The sequence below is a fragment of the Chionomys nivalis genome, chromosome 15 (assembly GCF_950005125.1).
Source record: "Chionomys nivalis chromosome 15, mChiNiv1.1, whole genome shotgun sequence".
NCBI lineage: Eukaryota > Metazoa > Chordata > Mammalia > Rodentia > Cricetidae > Chionomys > Chionomys nivalis.
In genome coordinates this window covers 65,789,848-65,796,812 of record NC_080100.1, presented here as the reverse complement: position 1 = coordinate 65,796,812, position 6,965 = coordinate 65,789,848, and the positions used below count along the sequence as shown (strand labels likewise).

The 6,965-nt window shown below is 42.9% G+C and overlaps 1 pseudogene; it reads left to right on the top strand.

Annotated features, from left to right (window-relative positions):
- Positions 1 to 2,479: 2,479 nt before the first annotated feature.
- Positions 2,480 to 3,468, top strand: LOC130887220 (tubulin alpha-1B chain-like; annotated as a pseudogene).
- Positions 3,469 to 6,965: the final 3,497 nt, after the last annotated feature.

Sequence of the window (6,965 nt, the reverse complement as noted above, 5' to 3'; positions counted from 1 at the left end):
TTTAAAATACAGCAAGGCATGTTTATACTTAGAGAATGAGAATGTAGGAGTTCCGAAAAGCTAGTGTTCCGGTCACCTTCTTCTGCTGCTGCGCTGGCATGAGGTCATAACGAGGGACCATAAGCAAACAGTAGATGATTCACGTCAGATGCGTCTCCAGTGTTAGTGGGGAAAAGCAGCTGATGTATGGGATATTGAAGGCAGATTAAGTTGTTAATGTATATTAGTATATTCTTAATTTCCTTTTAATTGAAAAAGACATATTGACTTTAATTAGAACCATTTCACAGGAACTGTCAATTAGCACATGTCAAACTAGTTAATTCAGAACAGAATTCTTTTAATTAGGGTCTGCTTTCCTTTAACTATGGGGCCAATGAAATCAGCCTTTCCTTATCTAGATTTTAAATGTCTCTGAGACATATAATACAAATGTAGACTCTTATCTATTATTAGAAGCCCATATGGATAACATTAAAATGATGATGCTGGCATTGTTCATGCCGCACAAATCAGAGTCCCTTTATGACTGTTTGAAAAAAATGGCTCTGAACAAAGACCACTTTAAATACCAGATTTATCCTACTTTAAAGAGACTACAAAATTTATGACATTCATGTTCACATTTAAAGTATTATTTAATACGTCTGCTCAAATAAATGGGCCTATTCAAACGTTTTGTGTGTTCTATCAGTTGAAGACACATAAAGCATTGTCAAACCACTCAGCAACATTTTTCCCTTAAATGAACTGTAATCAAAAAGGGAAAACAGGCTGTATGATTTTTTTTGGCATAACATAAAAATAGCACTGTTAACTTTCATTGCATTCAAAGATTTAATATCAATAGTTGGTACAGTGGCTACACCGGTCTTAGTGCTCAGACGGTGGAAAGCCTGAAGCCTGCCTGTTACTTAAGGCAGTGATGTGGAATTCCAGCATCTTAGTTATAGTTGGCAGGAGGTACATACACTGGCTTGGGGGGTCTGGGTGGGTGATGTTCACCTATAAATAAGAATGCTCAAGATTAAGAAAGGAGAATTAGTGATATGGAAGAGGAGATTCTATGTGAAATACAGCTTTCTTTATTATATGAGCTTTAGCAAGTGTTTTCACTCAGTTACAAGGAGTGAAGATTACAGAGACTAATAAAAGGAATATTTAATAAGCTAAAATCTGAATTCTAGAGAGAATTATCCAGCAAGACACTTGCTCATCCTGTATTAGAGCATTTAACTTAATGCTGGCAGTAGTCTTTCTTTCTGAAAGATCTTTTGTTGTTTTTCTTTCAGTTACCCAATTTGGTTTAGCAGAGGCAAAACAGTAAAACCCATAAACAAGCAATTGAAAAAGTACCGAAAATACCCTTCATTTGCTTCTGGGGTTGACCCCTTCTTCTCAACTATTTCTGGGTATCTTAGTTTTATGCCGTGCAGTTGAGAGGCACAATCTGATATCATAGCACACTCCTTTCTTAGGTTTTCAAGGTCTACGGCTTTTACTTCTTTGTTGGTGTCTTGTAATTCCTTGAGCCTTTTTGTGTGTTGTTGTTTGTGAACATTATTTGTGTGAGTGTGGAAAAACTTTTATTGTCTTTCCTCAATACTTTGTATATATTATCTTACAACAAATTTTATTTTATCTTTTGAGAATTTTGATAAGGGAAGATTAATTAATATGCATCCCCTAAAATCTGTAAAGGTGTGCACGGCCAGCATTTTCAAATGGGATTTCTTTGCTGCTGACTAACCCTTGTGTGTCCTAAAATTTATAGGCTGAAGCTGAACCCCAAACGTGTTGGTATTTAGCCTTTAGGATGTGGTTAGGTCATGAGGCTGGGCCCCACATGCATGAAACTAGAGGCCTTATAGAGAGACCCAGTGGTTCTCAACTTTCTTAATGCTGTGGCCCTTAAATACAGTTCCTAAAGCTGTGGTGATCCCTCAACCACAACATTATTTTCATTGCTACATCGTAAGTGTAATTTTGGGACTTTCTAGGTGACCCCTGAGAAAGGGTTGTTTGACCCCAGGGGTTTGTGACCCCCATATTGAGAACCACTGCTCTAGAGAGCCTCTATTCCCTTCCAACATTTGAAGACACCTAAGAAGATGATACCTAGAAAACAGCAGGCTTTCCCTGGACACTGAACCTTTTGGAGTCTCAATGTAAGCCTTTCTAGCTTTCAGAATGGTGAGGTGTTAAGGGGTTTGGCTCCACAGAACTCCCTGGAAAGGTAATTGCTTCTGCCTTTAAGGGGCTCAAGGTAGAGCTAGCAAATACTGCCAGGAGGCTATATGTCCCCATAGAAATAGGAGTTTAAGTTTAAATGACTATATCTGGTTTTGCAGGACATCAATGGCACTCACGTGATGGGTCATTGCGTGTTATTTACCTCGACTCTTAGCTGTCGGGAATGGTAACTGGGACTGGTGTCCGCTCTGTCACCCTCACCTTCTGACCCGTAGATACCATACATGAGTGCATCTCCATCCATGTTGGCCAGGCTGGTGTCCAGATTGGCAATGCCTACTGGGAACTTTACTGCCTGGAACATGGCATCCAGCCTGATGGCCAGATGCCAAGTGACAAGACCAATGGGGGAGGAGACCACTCCTTCAACACCTTCTTCAGTGAGACAGGCGCTGGCAAGCATGTGCCCCGGGCAGTGTTCGTAGACCTGGAGCCTACAGTTATTGATGAAGTTCACATTGGTGCCTACCGCCAGCTCTTCCGCCCTAAACAGCTCATCACAGGCAAGGAAGATGGTGCTAATAACTATGCCTGTGGTCACTACACCATTGGCAAGGAGATCATTGACCTTGTCTTGGACAGAATTTGCAAACTGGCCAACCAGTGTACAGGTCTTCAGGGCTTCTTGGTCTTCCACAGTTTTTGCGGGGGAACTGGCTCTGGGTTCACCTCCCTGCTCATGGAGAGGCTCTCCTGATTAAAGAAAGAAGTCCAAGCTGGAGTTCTTCATTTACCCAGACCCCCAGGTTTCCACCGCTGTGGTTGAGCCCTACAATTCCATCCTCACCACCCACACCACCCTGGAGCACTCTGATTGTTCCTTCATGGTAGACAATGAGGCCATACATGGCATCTGTTGTAGAACCTTGATACTGAGGCCCCACCTATACTAACCTTAACCGCCTTATTAGGCAGATTGTGTCCTCCATCACTGCTTCCCTCAGATTTGATGGAGCCCTGAATGTTGACCTGACAGAATTCCAAACCGACCTGGTGCCCTACCCTCTCATCCCTCTGGCCACATTTGGCCCTGTCATCTCTGCTGAAAAAGCCTACCATTAGCAGCTTTCTGTAGCAGAGATCACCAATGCCTGCTTGGGCTGGCCTCAAACTCATCTGCCCGCCTTTGCCCCGAGTGCTGGGATTAAAGGTGTGCAGCACCACCAGTATTCCCAGGCAGTCTCACTCCGCAGGGACAGGTGGCTCAGCAGTTAAGAGCACTGATTGTGTTTCCAGAGGTCCCAAGTTTCAATTCCCAGCAACCACATGGTGACTCATAACCATCTATAATGAAATTTGGTTACCATGTGGTTGCTGAGAATTGAACTCAGGACCCCTGGAAGAGCAGTCAGTGCTCTGAGCCATCTCTCCAGCCCTCTTCTCTTGCTTCTGACTCCCACTTCTGGTTGCTAGACTCTGTTCCTGTTTGCACAGAGGACTGTTATAATAATCCTTTATTATAATTCTGAACTGGTGTGGGATTATTTTGTGACTTCCGTCATCAAGGAGTAAATGTCTGTGGCCTCAAGTTTCACCAGCCTAAACAGGACTGGAGAGTGTGCTTAGCATGGAAAAGGTTTTGCCTCCAAGTCTCATAACTTGAGTTTGATCTCTGGAACATATGTGGTGGAGAGAACTGACCCCACAGTTGTTCTCTGGCCTGAACACATGTCTGAGTCCATGGTCCTATAGCAGCCAGGATCTGGGTCGATGTCCCTGGCTCTGGGTGCCACTGAGAGCAGTGAGGTTGCCCCGAGTCAGGTCAGCCACCTGGCTTCATGTTGGTGTCTGAGGGCCCTGCTGCAGCCAGGGCCTTATAGATCAGAGTGGTCTGTGCTACTACTACTGCCATGGTGACGTCCTGGCCAGAGCTGCAGCTGAGGGTCATGTCTGGGTTTGAGGTCCATCTGCAGCCAGGGTCTGTGTTGATGTCCAAAGCTCTTGTTACCATTGAAGGCCATGTGGATACTTGAGCTCTGGGGCCGTATTAGTATATTTGAGGACCATGCTGCCACAGACGCCAGGGAGATCTGAGTGGCCTGCATTGTCACCTAAGGCTGGTGAGGACCTGGATGCTGCTGAGGACCGTGTCTGAGTCTGTGGTCCTACTGCAGTAGGGGTCTGTGTTGAAATTCACATTGTGTGTTGCCACCAAAAGCCACTCAGATACTTGGGGTCGGGGCCACAACCCATAGCGTTTTTGGTGTCTGGAGTGTGCCACCACCAGAACCATCATGATCTGAGTGGCCTGTGCTTTCTCTTGGAGCCAGGATATTGTCTGGTCCCAAACTGCAGCCGAGAGCCGTGCCTGGGTCCATGGTCCCCCTGAAGCTGGGGTCTCTGTTGATGTCTGTGGCCCATAACACCTAAGGAGGACATAAGAAATGTGTGATGAAATCAGAGGGCCATGAGGAGCTGACCCAGCTCTCACTGGATATTGCTGTAAGAAAGTTGGCCCCTACCTACCCTTACACGGGAGTTGTCCTCCCCGCACTTAGGAGAGATGGCCCCACCCATTGCCATGTAGGGGAGCTGGCTCCTCCCCCTCACATGAGGGGGTGGCCCCAGTGGCTTGGATCGACCAGCTCAGCCATCACCCAGGCTTACAACTGGTCTTTGGGTTGGCCCACCTCGTCTACCTCATCTAGGACCCCCTGGAGCTCATGAAGGGACTGTTCCTGTGGTAAAAATCTCCATGACCTCGGGAAGTCACAGGATATCTGAGAAGAGTTTGGGTGAGGATCCAGTACCAGAAACGAGAGGTCTTAACCAGACCATTGAACAAAGGGTATACAGTGTAACACGGCACAGCTCCTATGGCACTAGGATGGCTGAAGAGATGTTGGAGAGGCAAGAAAGATGGAGGAATGGCAAGGTTTGTTTGTTTGCTTGCTTGCTTGTTTTGGTTTGTTTGATTAAAAAAAATTAAAAATTTTCTATGGGGGTGCTGCAGGGGTGAGGGGAAGATATGGGGGACTCAGAGGTGAGCAGAATTAAGGTGCATGATGTGAAAGTCCCAAAGAATCAATAAATTATGTGAAATAAAATAAATAGTCTCAGCCGGGTGGTGGTGGCGTATGCCTTTAATCCCAGCACTCGGGAGGCAGAGGCAGGTGGATCTCTGTGAGTTTGAGGCCAGCCTGGCCTACAAGAGCTAGTTCCAGGACAGGATCCAATGCTACAGAGAAGCCCTGTCTCAAAACAACAACAACAACAAAAAGTCTCAGGCAATACTAACCTAATTTATATATGTTTGTTCAAATATATATATATAAATATATAAGTATATATATATATATATATATATTCACATGAATTCTATGGTTTGTGATTATATAAAAGTATGTTGAGGATTCAGTTATAAGTTTTATAGATTAGTCTCATTTAAACTCAAAGATAACTGCTCCTCCATCCACCCCCTCCTGGGTGTACAAGCAAAGGCATCGAAGTCAGTGTACCACGTGTCTGTGATTTTTTTATGGCATCATACCACAACAGCCAAGTTACAGAATCCACCTAAGTGACCATCAACAGATGAATGACTTGAAGAATGTGGTTATGTATACATGATAGGGTTTTATTGAGGCTAAAAGCAAAATTGTGTCATTTTCTAGGAAATGGAAATGAATTAGAGATCATCATATTAAGCAAAATAATCTAAATCCAGAATGATAAATATCACAAATTCCTCTCATATGTGGAAGCTATGTTTTATGTATACGAACACTATGTATATATGTACCCATGTATGACATGAAGTAAGGAGGGGACTATTTGGGAGGAAGAATGGGATTCACTGGAGTGGGGACAGAAATGTCATGTGGAATGAATATGACCAAGTTTTATAAAGTAATTGAATAAAATTTTCATTATGAAAGTCACCAATTTGTAAAATGAATACACAGTAATTAAAGTAATTAAAGATAAATAGTACTTCAATGGAGGAAATTTGAATATTCTGTTATCACTCTTAAAATATAAATGAGGCATCAAATATTTGTAAACAAAAGCACTAGGTATTTTGCTATATTTTGTACATTATATGATAAAAATTTTATTACATCTCTAAATATTACTTATGTTGATGTAAAAGACTGTATAATATTTACTTATTACTTGTTTATTTAAGAAGATAAGCTTTAGAATTAAAACTGAACACTTAGCCTACTCTGCCGTGTCTTTGCTTTCTTTTCATGTCAGATGAATGGGCTAAATGCCAAGCCTTTGGATGTTTGGAAAGTTTTGCATTTTCAGTTTTATCTATCTATCTGTCTGTCTGTCTGTCTGTCTGTCTATCATCTATCTATCTATCTATCTATCTATCTATCTATCTATCTATCTATCATCTATCTATATGAGCCCAGGCTAACCTTGAACTCATTGTGTAGCTAGCTCAATGTGACCTTAATATCTTGATTCCTCTGCCCCCATCTCTTAAGTACTGAGATCACAAGTGTGCACTTTCATGGCTCACAGATAATTAAGTATGAAATCACTTGGCCAAAACCCAAGAACAGGACTTACAGACAGCACTGTTCCTGTAACTGATTGCTGTTACCCACAGTGAATGCAGCTGGGTTCTTTGTTATTGCTGCTGAGGTAGGCCATTGGGAGGTATCTCTGCCAAGATGTTTGAAGACAGTGTTCCTAAGACAGCAGAACGTTTTCATGATGAAACACTGATGGGAGAGGATCTAGCTCTAAAGTTTCTA